Source organism: Oryzias latipes, chromosome 4, assembly GCF_002234675.1.
Source record: "Oryzias latipes chromosome 4, ASM223467v1".
Taxonomy (NCBI): domain Eukaryota; kingdom Metazoa; phylum Chordata; class Actinopteri; order Beloniformes; family Adrianichthyidae; genus Oryzias; species Oryzias latipes.
This window is the reverse complement of record NC_019862.2, coordinates 12,134,872-12,147,943: the sequence shown is the minus strand read 5'-3', so window position 1 is coordinate 12,147,943 and position 13,072 is coordinate 12,134,872.

Sequence of the window (13,072 nt, the reverse complement as noted above, 5' to 3'; positions counted from 1 at the left end):
GCCCTTGACAAGTGGAGATTATTTGCAACTCTTAATGAACAGATTTTTTGTTTTTGTTACATGTTTATCCCTTTTTGACTTAAGTCATCTTAAGAAGTTCAAATAATTAAGTTAAAAAAAGTTAATTGAATCAACAATATGTAATCTACATTATTAATTAAATCTCTCCTGATAAAAGTGTCTCAAAAAGTCCATTTGCATGTTTTATTAAACATTGCCTCGACTTAAGTTGCAAAATATAAAACTGAGGGATTACCTGATGCACCACAGATCTGATAAAAGTAGAAACAACCATGCTGTAGGAACATCTTCTTGACAAATGAGAGCACTGACAAATGATGGTGCTGGTCTGATACCAGCCCTTTCATCTGGCTAATTCTAGGTGGAAACATGCAATTTGCAACGTGTGCCACACTATATTATCTAGCCAGAACAAATCAGTGAGGCGAGTACCATTACCATCAGCGTATTACTTTTTGCAGTTCTCCGACATGACTGTTATTAAAGCTGTAAAAGTGTAAACTTAAATACCCAGAAATGTCATTCTATGTAGATTTGGAAGAAACCTGTTAATTGTTTGAGTTCGAAAAAACAGGAAAGAAATGGAAAAGGGTTCTTTTTGTCAAAATATTAGAATTCTTTTGCATCACTTTTAAAATGGCACTACGTTCACGGCTGTGGGTGTATTTAGTTTAGTTGTTTTCTTTTTATTCTGTGTTCATTCATCATCTTCCGTTTGTCTCTTTCGGGGTCACGTGGCTGCCGGAGTCTATCCTGGCCACTTATGGGCTAAGGCAGGGGACTCCCTGGACAGGTCGCCAGTCTGTCGCAGGGTCACACATATCACACACCCATGCACACTCACATTCACACCTATGGACAATTTGGAGTGACCAATTAACCAATGAAGCATGTTTTTGGACGGTGGGAGGAAGCCGGAGTCCCCAGAGAAAACCCACGGATGCACGGGGAGAACATGCAAACTCCACACAGAAAGGTCCCCCATTATTCTGTGTTTTGTGTATTTTATCTCAATCAAAGTAAGACTTCTGTGTTTTTGTAGATCCTTGTGTGTCCGTCTCTGATCATTTACAGGTGTGGTGCAGGACAGGGGTGGCTCCCAATGGACCCAAGCTGATGGAACGGAGCCTTTAAAAGAACTGTGTCAGCCTCCAGCCTGCTAGAAGGGAGCTTTGATGTAACCTGTTTCCTGTGCAGTGTGGTGCTCTTCTCCACTTGATATGTAGTCTGTGTTGAACTCTGTAGGTCTTTGTGGTGTTTTGTGGTTACGTAGTCTAGTGTTTGGTGTTGGTTATATTTTTTGAAGGTGTAAGGGTAAACTGCCATTTTCTTACATATATGTTTCATTTTATGTTAGTCTTAATGTTAGTGTTTGTCCTTTTTTCCCCCTTTTCTTTTGCAGGAAAGATTTTGGATTTCAGTTAGGTGGGGTTTTGTTTGTTATTTTGGCCTTGGTTTAACCTGAAGCTGTTCGCTTTATCTTTAAGTCCATTATTATTTCTTGTTTTCTTGTAAATGTATTTTTTATGGAGACACTCTTTTGGTGTTTTTGTTATTAGTTTAAAGTTTGGGCAAAACATAACTTTTATATTATGTTCCTCTAGGCCCCCTAAACATAAAAAGGGGCATAACACTAGTTTAAACTGCAGCTTTCACGTAAACAAGCATCCATTCACAGCATTGGCAGATTAAACTGATGTATGTTGTACAGAAGTGGTATGAGCTATGAAAGGCTTCACACTTCAGTCGTATTTTTCACACTTTGCAAGACATAAAAACAAAAGAAAAATGTGTAGATATGAAAAAAAGTTTAAAAAAAAGGTACAACTCAGGGTTTATCTGTGTGACAGTGTATCAATATTTTCTATGGTTCTCATTGCTGTTCTTTCAGCACAGTGTAGCAAATTGCCAGACTTTTTATGGCACAATAACAAAGTTCTGTGAAGTCTACAATAACTCAGACATTTCTTGAGTTTACTTTCAATCTGACAAACACCAGTGACCATAAAGATGGTTGTATAAAAAGTCATCAACTGTATTTTAACCCATGTGTAATTAACCCATAATGACCATAAAAATAACTTTAAACATACAAGTTTGTATTTTATCTCACTTTTGCCTGGCAGAAACACAAGCCCCACATTGCCTGGTGGTTTTAGGTTGTCTCCATTGTAAGGCATCAGTGTGGAAATGAGACTGTGACTGTGAAGTTCTTTGGACCTTAAAGCAAGGTCTGTCGCAGGGTCACACATTTCCTGATGTTTTTAGTTTTGGGATATCTGGGATATACTGCGTGTGTGCAAAGGTGAATGGGACTGTGACTGTAAAGCAATTTGGCCCTAGGTAGTAAAGCACTATATGAGTATAATCCATACTTAAGCATTAAAACATTGGCAGTCAATGGGGGTTTTAGGTCAAATGGTTTTCTGACCATATGTTGCTTTTTGTTTCACTGTTTCACTGTAAATAATAGTAATCTTGGAAGCTAAGCAAGATTAGATCTGTTTACTCTTGGGAGGGAAGACAAATAAGGAATACTTTATTGATGATGTGATGTTTTTTTTTTTTTTTAAGGTGAATCGGAGATTGATTGTTTATTGATTTGCCCATGTCAAGGCATTAATGAATAACCATTATCGATTAACCACGTTTGGGTCATGGGTCAATACATGGCCAACATCTTTCCAATGAGTAAATGCTCTCCCTGCAGCGTTGTGGTTATTATTAAATATCAGGCCAGATAGAATAAAGTAGTACAGATACACATGAAGAAGGTCTGCTTTTACATACCATGCAAATGTACATTTAAACACAAATTACTCGCCTTAGAGTGTTTTTGCAGTACAAGATGAAACTCTGTATTCACTCCAGCACGCACAAAGCTACTGTTTAGAGTTTTGTTTCCAGGGATTACTCATAACCGGTAATTGCAATGTATTTGTTGGTCAGTGTTCTGTTACTACTAGTGTTGCATTAAAGACCACAATAATTAGAAAGGATAATTAGAAAAATGCAAAATACTCTTTGAAGTTCAGCTGTGAGACATAATGACTCACTCTCAGCTACTTGACCTGCAGTTGTGTGTTAGAATCCTGAACAGCAAAGTGAAGTCAGTCACTTAAATCATTCTTTGATTACTTTAGCATTAGTATGCAGGTGACTCTCTTGCTGGGAGGCGCCGACAAGGAGCCACCAGGACTGTGTATGTTTACACCTGAGGCTTGGCTGCTACAAATGTCCCTGGAAAAAAAATAATAATAACAGTGAGGCTTCTCTGTGTGCTTGTACTGGCACAGGAACCCCAAGCAGCAAGGATACAGTCTAATTTTAAAATAGACCAGCGTTTATATTAAGTCGCTTTACAAAATGCTGCTTAAAATTGGCCCTTTTTACATTTCTATATTGAATAAATGGTTCAACACAGGCTACAGCATCATTTAAGAAGTGGCGGTCAGGTTAGAAGTTGAGACAATTCCAAAGGTTGGAGAATTTAATTTGTTTTTTTCATTCCAGAGATGGGAACCCAAGTCCCACTCCCCTGCCCACACCCCTCCTCATTCAATTTGTCAGATTAGCGCTTTCCTTGTACCCTTGGCATGTACCAAGAGACACATGACGGCACAATAACCGCTCTAAAGGCAGGAGCATCTCCCCCATCTCCTCACCTTTTTGCACCGACCACTCCCCGTCTCCCAAATCTTATTAAACTAATTAACTCTTTCCCTCTCAACAAATTTCATTTTGCTTCCCCTGCTATCCCTGACTCCATCTTTAATCAGGTTTAAGATAAAGTAAATGCAACACTACTAAAATCCCTCGCCCTCAGATATCCAGGAAGAGCTTCCCCATAAAAAAGATGTTAACCGTCTGTCCTGAAAAGAAGCAAAAAAAAAATAAAAATGCTTGCATGAGACCAAAATATTCTGTTTCCATGGCAATATGGACTTAGTCAAGCTTCAAGCAGCATACCACATGAGAGAGTTAGGTTTGAATCTTACTTAAGCAGAACTTCAACACAGGATACAACTAATAATTTGGCAACTAGATTAAATGCATAATCATTTTGATGTAAATTAAAATTATTCATGTGCAATCAAATTTTTTGTCCAAAAAGGGGCTAATCAAAAAATGATGTTTTTAAATATTGTCCAAAAAAAATCAAGTTTAAAAAATACATCAATGTGAAGGAAATTCTATCTTTTTTTTATAGTTTACCACTTCAATACAACCTCAAAGTGAACCCATAAATAGAAACAAAATAATATTATAACAATTAAACAATTATAGTTTACAAGACTGCACAAGCCAGTAAAATAAAATTACTATGATTCCACTGTGTTCACATCATCGAGGGTTGCTATGAAACTCAGACACTTCACTAATAAAAAGAAGAGGGAAGAAAAAGCCAGACTATTTTTATAGAATATTGCTTTGCAACCAGACACATTTCCATCACAAAGCCAACACACTGCACCTTGAATTAAGGTTATTTTAGCAAGTCTATCAATCACAGCACGTACCACAGATTGCTAGGTGAAATGTAAAATAAACACCTACAGTCCAGTGCTAACCTCCTCAGTCTCGCTGTTTACACCAGCACATAAACACACAGAAGAAAGCCACACTCCACTTACTGGAAGCACACATGCCACTGCAGCAGAGGATGTGACCTTTCCCTTTCAGGAAGGAACACTTACATGTGATGAGAGACATTTTTGACACTCCTAGTCCACTGAATCAAGGTTCCTCCCTGCAAAAGTACAATCATGTAGAGTTTTTCTCTTTTGATATAACACTTTTACTTTTCTAATTTTATTATTATTATTATTATTATTATTATTATTATTATTATTATTATTATTATTATTATTATTATTATTATTATTATTATCTGAAGGCATACTTCTAAAACATGTTTCTTGTAAAGAATAAACATCTTCATCATTGGGATTAATTAGCGCAGAGAATCTGCTTTCTATTGTAATTTCTGCTATGTTTTATTAAGAACCTGGAGAGACAGCAAAATACTGAACAATCTTCTTCCCCTTGAACCCTCACTGTTACAGTTCATGTTATCTTTGGATTTCACCACAGAATGGAAAGACGACCTTCCCTCATTCTTAACAGACTAGATCAGCACCAGACAAGAAGAGTGGGACTACAGCAATCAGAAAAATAACCCATGACCTTCTTAACAATGTAACAGTTGTCAGTCAGGATTTCATGGTCCAGTTTTTCAGTGTAGAAATCCACAGCAATTCAATCGGTCATATACTTTATACTGTTGGAATAATAATAAAAGAAGGTAATGAGGGAAAGCCTCTTATAAAACCTTCTTTAAACTGGTTGTTCAAATTTCAACCGGTGTAACTTTCAGCTCATGTTCAGTTGCAGCCTTTTGTCAGTGGAGCCTGGAAACAGACTTAAAAACTTGTGTAGCGATGCTTGAAGCTACATTCACATCGGCCGCATGTTGCAAAGTTAACAACATGCGACACGCGGCGTTTTAAACGCACAGACGGTGGGAGGGAAGGGCTTCTTCTTTTTTTTTTTTTTTACTGTTTATTAGTGCTTGTCCACTACCTACAGTTGGAAGAAGCTTGGTATGAAATGTCTAAGCAGTTCAAATCTGAATCTTGACCCAGGCTTTTTCTTCCACAGCTCTATTTGAAAGACTTGGTGTCATATAATTCCGGTCGGTAATAACAGCAGTTATTGCTTTCTCCTTTGTGATCATGTTTACAACAGTTTTTGTGTTTTAAAAAACAACGCTACCCATTCATCACAAATCTGAGTTCCTGATTAGTCAAAGTTCAGCGTTTTCGCGATTTAGTGCTTAAAAGTTGAACTTGAACTAAATCGCGGAATGGCAACTGGTTGAACTTTCCCCGTGTGATCAATGAACACCTGATTTGCACGTAGAGCCCACGATCTGACTTAAAAACTTGTGTAGTGTTGCATAACTGGATGAGTTCTGGATGTGGAAGCCTTAAACAAGGGTTTATGTGCATATACGTTGACTTTTAATTGGAAGCAGTTGCTCGAATGTGCGTTTCCAAGCACTGTGCAAACATGAAATTGCTGAGGCACTCCTTGCATGCCAGTTAGTCATGCCTGAATGACGTTTTGTTAAAGAAGTCTGTCCAGGGCAAACCTAATAACATACTAGTAATTATCGTGAACTTGTTTGAACAGGAATAGCAGAGTTCACAGACTCCTCCAAAAGCAGCACTGGGTTCATTTGACTTTTGTATGATGCAAAGTGAATCTAAAGAATCATAACTAATCAAATGAGAGCTCTGTCTAAGCTTTGGTTTCAAAGTTTAACCTATAATGTTGCTGCAAATGTTGTCTTTGAACTTGTTGCTCAATCAAACAAATAAAAAATTACAAAAAGTACAGTTACTTTTATTACAACAATTTCTCACAACAACCAGCTGCCTATGTTCATGTTTGCCATAAATTGCTACTAAGATGACAAAAGTATTAAGAAAACTCTCAGGACTGGAGTGAAATGCCTCACTTCATGACTTTGTTTGTACTTCCTGGAACCCTAAAACTCTGTGAGAAAAGAAAAAGCAGAAAATGACTGCTTAGCACCCCAGTGAGTAAAACGCTATTTGGAAGTTATAATTTACCTCTCTGTCTGTGTGCGCAGCTGTTCAAATGTTTTCTAGGATAGTCACATGTCCTCCATCCTGACTGTCACTTATCATTTTGTTAAATTTCAGTGCTTTCATTTTTAGAAGTCCCCCTCCCAAGCCAACAGAGCGGCAAAACAACAAAGCTGAGCCATAGCCACTCATCTCTTCCCAACCATCAGCCCTTGCTTTTAAACTTTGCATCCTGACTTTTCTTTTCACAGCTTGAGGGGGGTAGAACCCCCCTTGAAGGATTAGAATCAGGCAGGAAGAGACAGAGAGGGCAACAAGAAGGAGACGGAAGGATGAGCCCCTGTTAATGGTTGCTGAAGCAGCAGCTGACAGAAGCCACATTGTCAATAGGGTGTGAAATTCCTGCTTAGATGGGACCTCTGTCTGGTAAAAAGCAGAAGGGACGGAGAATAGGAGGAAACAAGTCAGCCTGTCTGCCTGCAGTGGTTCCCCTGAGCTTTTCCAGCATGCTCTAAGACAGTGGTCGGTTTATTTGTAGTAGCCGATGCTCAACCAATCCCTTGCTTTCCTACAGGCAACCAGCAGGGAGGCTGACACCAAGGCCAACAAAACAGTGGGTTAGCAAGCCCTGCTGCAGCGCAGGATAACATGAACCGTAGCAGGAATTGCTATTGAATACAGATAGATCACCCAGGGATGCTGCATGTACTACTGGAAAGACGTGGAGATGATGCCTTAAATAAACAAACCCAGCATAAATGTTCAAGCATTTCATTGAGATACACACGACAGCAATTTTTATATCATAAAAATGAACTGAGGGACATCCTCTGGTGATAAATGAAAGAAAGTAAAAGACTCAGAAATCAAACCAACTACCAAAACACTTTCTAATATATAGTTGTTGTTTTGTTTTGTAAAATACAAAATTGTACCACCAGACAATGTAATGCTTTAAGGTGATAGCATCCCTCTAATTATTTTATTAAACTAAACTAAACATACATTAACGTGCACAAAAAAAGGAATTTTGTCAGATTGAAAAATGACCCGATTCTGTTCAATCACAAAAGACCTCGACCTGTTTTGGGCTTGAGGTCACACAGCTTCACATTCTCTCTCCTCAAACTCTCTGACATATTTCTCCAATAACAACCTAATAATTAGTTTGGCACATTAGTCTGTTCAGAGGTGGAAGGGTTCTTTGCCCGGAGCTGACAAGCTCGTCTCAGGTGGATGAACACATGCAAATCTGTTTGTTTCATCGAGTGTGAATTCAATTTTTGAAGTTCGTTTTAATCTAGAGCACCTTTGCCGCCAGCACAACAGAGATCACACACACTTCTTGTTTGGGGAAGTTTTGATGAAAAAGAGGAAGGGCAAAGGGAGAAAATAAGGAAGACAAAGACAGGTGACAGAGTGGCAATGGCCTGGAGAAAGCAAGACTAGATTCCATAAAATCTTTGGGTGTTTATGTATAACTTTGCAAGGATCTTCTGATCCTATCACTCATGAAAATGACACAAAAGAGATCAGATTTTAAAGTACTGAAGGTAATTCTGTCACTTCTTTTATCGGCGGATTTCTTCAGTCTTGTTTGCTGAATGTACTGTTTTTCTAATAGTGGCAGCTTTTTGTAGAAAAACACCCATCAAAGTTTAAATGTATGTTTTCCGCAGTAGGGAGGAAATTCTTTCAGAAGTTTCCTGAAAATCTTAAGGAAAGAGTGCAACTAATTGCTGACAAACATTTTTCCTAAACGACATAAAAAATGTATTAGAAAACAAACTTAAAATCAAAGTTTTATTTAATGCACATCCTGACACATCAGACACTTGTCTCACTCATTTAGTTTTTTTTTTTTTTTAAATATAGACGAGTTCATAAATAGTACACAAAACTCCAGAGCTCAGGGGTTTTGAACTGATGATCAGTTGTCGTGGAATGTGTATGCCGTGCTAAAAAGAGACACTAGACACGTCATGTTTTACCCACGATGCCTCATTCAGGTCTGATTGGGCGTGGGCCAGGATGTGTTAGTGTTTGGTGATGACAGGCAGCCAGTCTTGGCCGTTCGATGTCAATGCAGAGGCATGAAAGGGCATGACGCAGTCTGTTATCAAATGCACATGAATCAGTCCCAAAAGCAACAGTCTACCAGTTACACCACAAAAAAGAAACCATAATTTCCATTTTAGGAGGTTAGGGGAGTGACTAAAAAGACTCGAGGCCAATTAGAGCTCTCTGGTCTCTGCCTTTGTCTTCCATGAGACGTTTTCAGAAAAGATGAGGAAACTGAATGTAAAATGTGTCTTTTTACTTTAAATAACTGTCAGCCCATTCTTTTTACAAGGAAACCAGTTTCAAAATTTCAAAGCTGCAGTAACGTCCCTGTTTCTTTTTTTTCCCCCCACGCAAATAATACGTCGCCAAGGTTCAGTCAGGATCTTCAGGGGTTCAAAAGAGACTATTTTTAAATGAAACGATAAGAACTATACAGGCCGGTATGTGTTGAAAAATGTGTATTACATTTAACATTAATTTAAGTGGTTTAAAAAATCAAGTAAAACACATTTCAGTAGGAGTGGTTTATCTTCACTATAGAGAAGGTCATAAAAGTAGCAGGAAAAAGGCTTATCACTGGGTTTACATTTTAAATTCTTATTATAGTCTTTTATTATAGTCTGCTAACTCTGGTATTCTGAACATTCAAAATTTGAACATTAAAAAAGATAAGTAGGATATTAAATCATTCATGAACCAAACCTTCTAGAAACATGTTTTTGCTATTAGTTTGATCAACACAAGTTGAAATCTCCATAGTTTTATTATTTTTATCCTATAAAGTAAAGACAGCCGTGTGTATTTCTATACATATGGCTTTTCCAGAACTTCTTCTTCAGGATACCAGGGGCCTTCTATCCCCAAAACAATTGATGGATGTACATACACCTGACGACCAATGTCAACTGTTATTTTGTGTGAAACAAAAAGGTTATATTAATGTCATTTCATGGAAATTTGGACTACACCGCCTAATAAAACAAAACGTCTGCAAACTTTAACTTATTTGTTCTTCTTTTTGGTAAAAAACATTTCAAACTGTAAAAATCTAAATACAAACACATGAAGTTCTGTTCACACAGTCCTCTTAGGATTGATGAGAAGTAGTCAAGCAGTTGCACAACAACCAAAGTAAAATTAATTAATTAATTAATTAATTAATTAATTAATTAAAAAAAAGATCCAAACTGTCGAAAATCCTGCATTTATAATGATATATTTGACAAATTCTCAAATTTACAAAAATATATTACTTTATGGAGTCCTCGTAAATTAGGGAAAAATATAACAAAGGAAAAAACAAACAAATGTGAAACAAAGTAGAGCCATTTTGGAATGTGTGACCTCTAAATTTCCAAAAGTCTCTATATTTTTTTTTTTTTTTTTTAACGTAATGTGATGAATATGCCATGAATTTTTTCAAGCTTAAAAGACAAATAACAGTTTTTTGTAAGTCACCTGACAAGTCATCGTTTTGATTTGTTTGCTTTCTTTTTTTTATTTTTCCTTTTGTGAAAGGGACATTTTGTTTTATTTTTGTTGTTCTTTGGTCAGATTAACAGATGGACGGTTTGAGCCCTGGCTTAGCTCTGTGCAGCTAACTGTTCCGCTGGCAGCTCCCTGTAAACCGCTGGGACCGGATGGACGTCTTGACACACACCACGCCTCTGAGCCGCAGCACCTCAGAGGGTCACAGTAATCCTGCAGTATACCATTACACTGCATTCAGACTAAACACGAAGCCAGGTGAGAGAATGACAGAGTGGTGTGTGCATGCACGATTTCAGAGTGTGCGTGAATCCAAAAGTCACAAGAGTGAGTGTACATACGTGTGCGTGTGTGGCCCCGCTGGACTGTCTCACCTCGTGCCTCTGCTAACACTAAATGCTCGAGGTGAACAACAGCAAGTGTGTTTGCAAGCCTCCGAGTGTGTAGGTCTACATAATGCAGAACAGCCTTGTCTCCCACCCCAACTTAAAAAAAATATAAAATCCCAGTCCCAGCCGGGAGGCTACTTTGAAATACCAGGTGCTCATTTGGCAAATCCAGGCAACTTGGGTGTTTATATTTCAGCAACTGAGAGGGGAAAAAGACCAGATGCCCCCCTAAGCACCTCAGCAGCGTCCATGCGGAGATCACTCAAACAGCCACGGGTGACAGACCTGTGAGTGAGTCATGAGAGGGGTACTGGATAGAGAGAGCACTGTGCAAAGTCATTAAACACTCTATAGGTGATTTACAGCACGGGACACAAAAATAAAACAACAACACTTACAATTAGCTATTCTTGTGAATGCACACACTCTTTTGCTCTTCCCTGTGACTTATCTTTCTTTTAATTAGCCTGCTCTTGATCAGTTTGGTACTTGAATGGTCTTCTCCCATTACACATACAATGTTTGCAGACAGGTTAAGTACTTTCTTATCAGTTAAAGTTCCTTTCTGATCATCTTTTGATCTATTTTTAATGTGTTCCCCATTTTTAGCCCAAATCAAAAAGCCTGTGTTGTTTTCTGGGACATAGTTTCTGCAGAGTAACATTTCATTAGAAAGTGGACGAGGCTATTGGTGCAGAGTAAGGTTACTCTGACTTCCCATCATTCCTGTTAGAAAAATATATTTCCGTACTCAATAGTAAGTTTCCTGACAATCCCTTGGTTTGCACACGCTCCCCCTAGCTTACAGCCCCTTACATCTGGTGCAACAATAATGGTGAGAAATATTGGAGCTAACCAGTCTTACAGCTTTGAGCCAGATGCCAGCTCAGACGAGGAAAACAAAGACGTACAAAGATCTATTTGTCTGCCAATAGATGCATCAGAATGGAGCGAATCAGGGAAAACACCAAAAACATGAGAGTGGGTCTTTAAGAGACCAATGGATCATTAAGGTCGCTAAGGATCTCTGCAAACCCTTAGGAAGAGCAAAAGCGGTATGCAGTGGATGCACATTTGAAGCATCAGAGTACCTTGACCTGGCTGATGCTGCAGACACTGTTATTGTTTCATTATGTCTGCCAGCATTTTGTCAGCTGTGAATTTAGTCTGTTTTCATAGAACATTGCCGTCACATTTTTCTTTTAGTTTCACCTGCTCATAACAAACTATTGAGGCACTCATTTTGACTGATAGCTCCTTGGCAGAGCGTCTCCTGCTTTCTGTTTGTATTGAGAGCAGGTATGAGGGAACTGAATGAAGAGGAAGTGTGTGCTGTCAGAATGACGGACTCTGGATATATGTGCATATTTGTGTCATAAAGATATCTGGAACTGCTGGAGTTAAGGAATAACTCATAATTTTCTCTGCGTCTATGCAACCATGGAAATATTTAGCACAAAAGCAACTATTATGTTTGTAAGGAAGACCTTGACATTTGAAAAAGTTATCTCAATAATTAAAAAAAAAAATGTTAAGACACCTAAAACATTCATTTCACCAATATTAATGAGCTTTTTTGGGTGAAGCCGTGTCACTGTGTAAAGGACACTGGAGCTTGGAAAGTGCCTGAACTTGACCACCTCTTGTATGCTGCTGTCTGTCAACTGCTGGCTGGCTACAGTCGTGTGTTTGTGTGCATACGTATGTGTCATCACAACTGCATCCATTCATCTCTTCTGCCATGTGCAAACTGCTTGTCTGTGTTCAGGCTTTTGGATCACATGTCTCAGTGTGCAAAAAACATTCTCTGACAAAGATCTGCTCATTCATCACATGCAGTGGAACTTTTTGAAGCTATAACTTGAATTAATTAATAACTTGTTTTTACTTATAGAAATACACAATATCACACCATTCCAATTTAAAATCTAGTTGAAACATGGATGGGGACATGGCTTTTCACCATTTACCCTGAATGTTAAGAAGTAAGCATGGAGAAGTGATGTGTTGGGGAAAGATTTCTATGTGAAATTATCTGATAAGCATTAAAAAATACTAGTCTGACAATCAAAGCATTCTCAACACATTAAAAACAAGCTGTTGAATCCAGTACAACTTGGATGAAATAAGGCAAAACACTGATATTTTGCTGCTGTAAAATTGTATATAAAAGTATACATTTTTTAAATGTCAACATAATTGCAATAATAAAACCTGAAGCAATTTAAGCCATTCATTGGTTTCTGTTTGTATTTCTGAAATTAAAGGGTTCCCACATTGCATAACACCAAGTTTGTAATGACCAAACACATAAGGGTAATGAAATTAATCTTCAAGCTGTTTCAGACATCACGCCTCCTTTGTGGTTTAGCTTTCTGTAATAAATAATGATAGAATATTTTAGTGATGTTTCGTTACTTTGTAATGTTAAATTTACAAAAATTAACATGTGAAATTTCACAGATTTGTTTTATAATGCCCTGAAATCCTATTGAA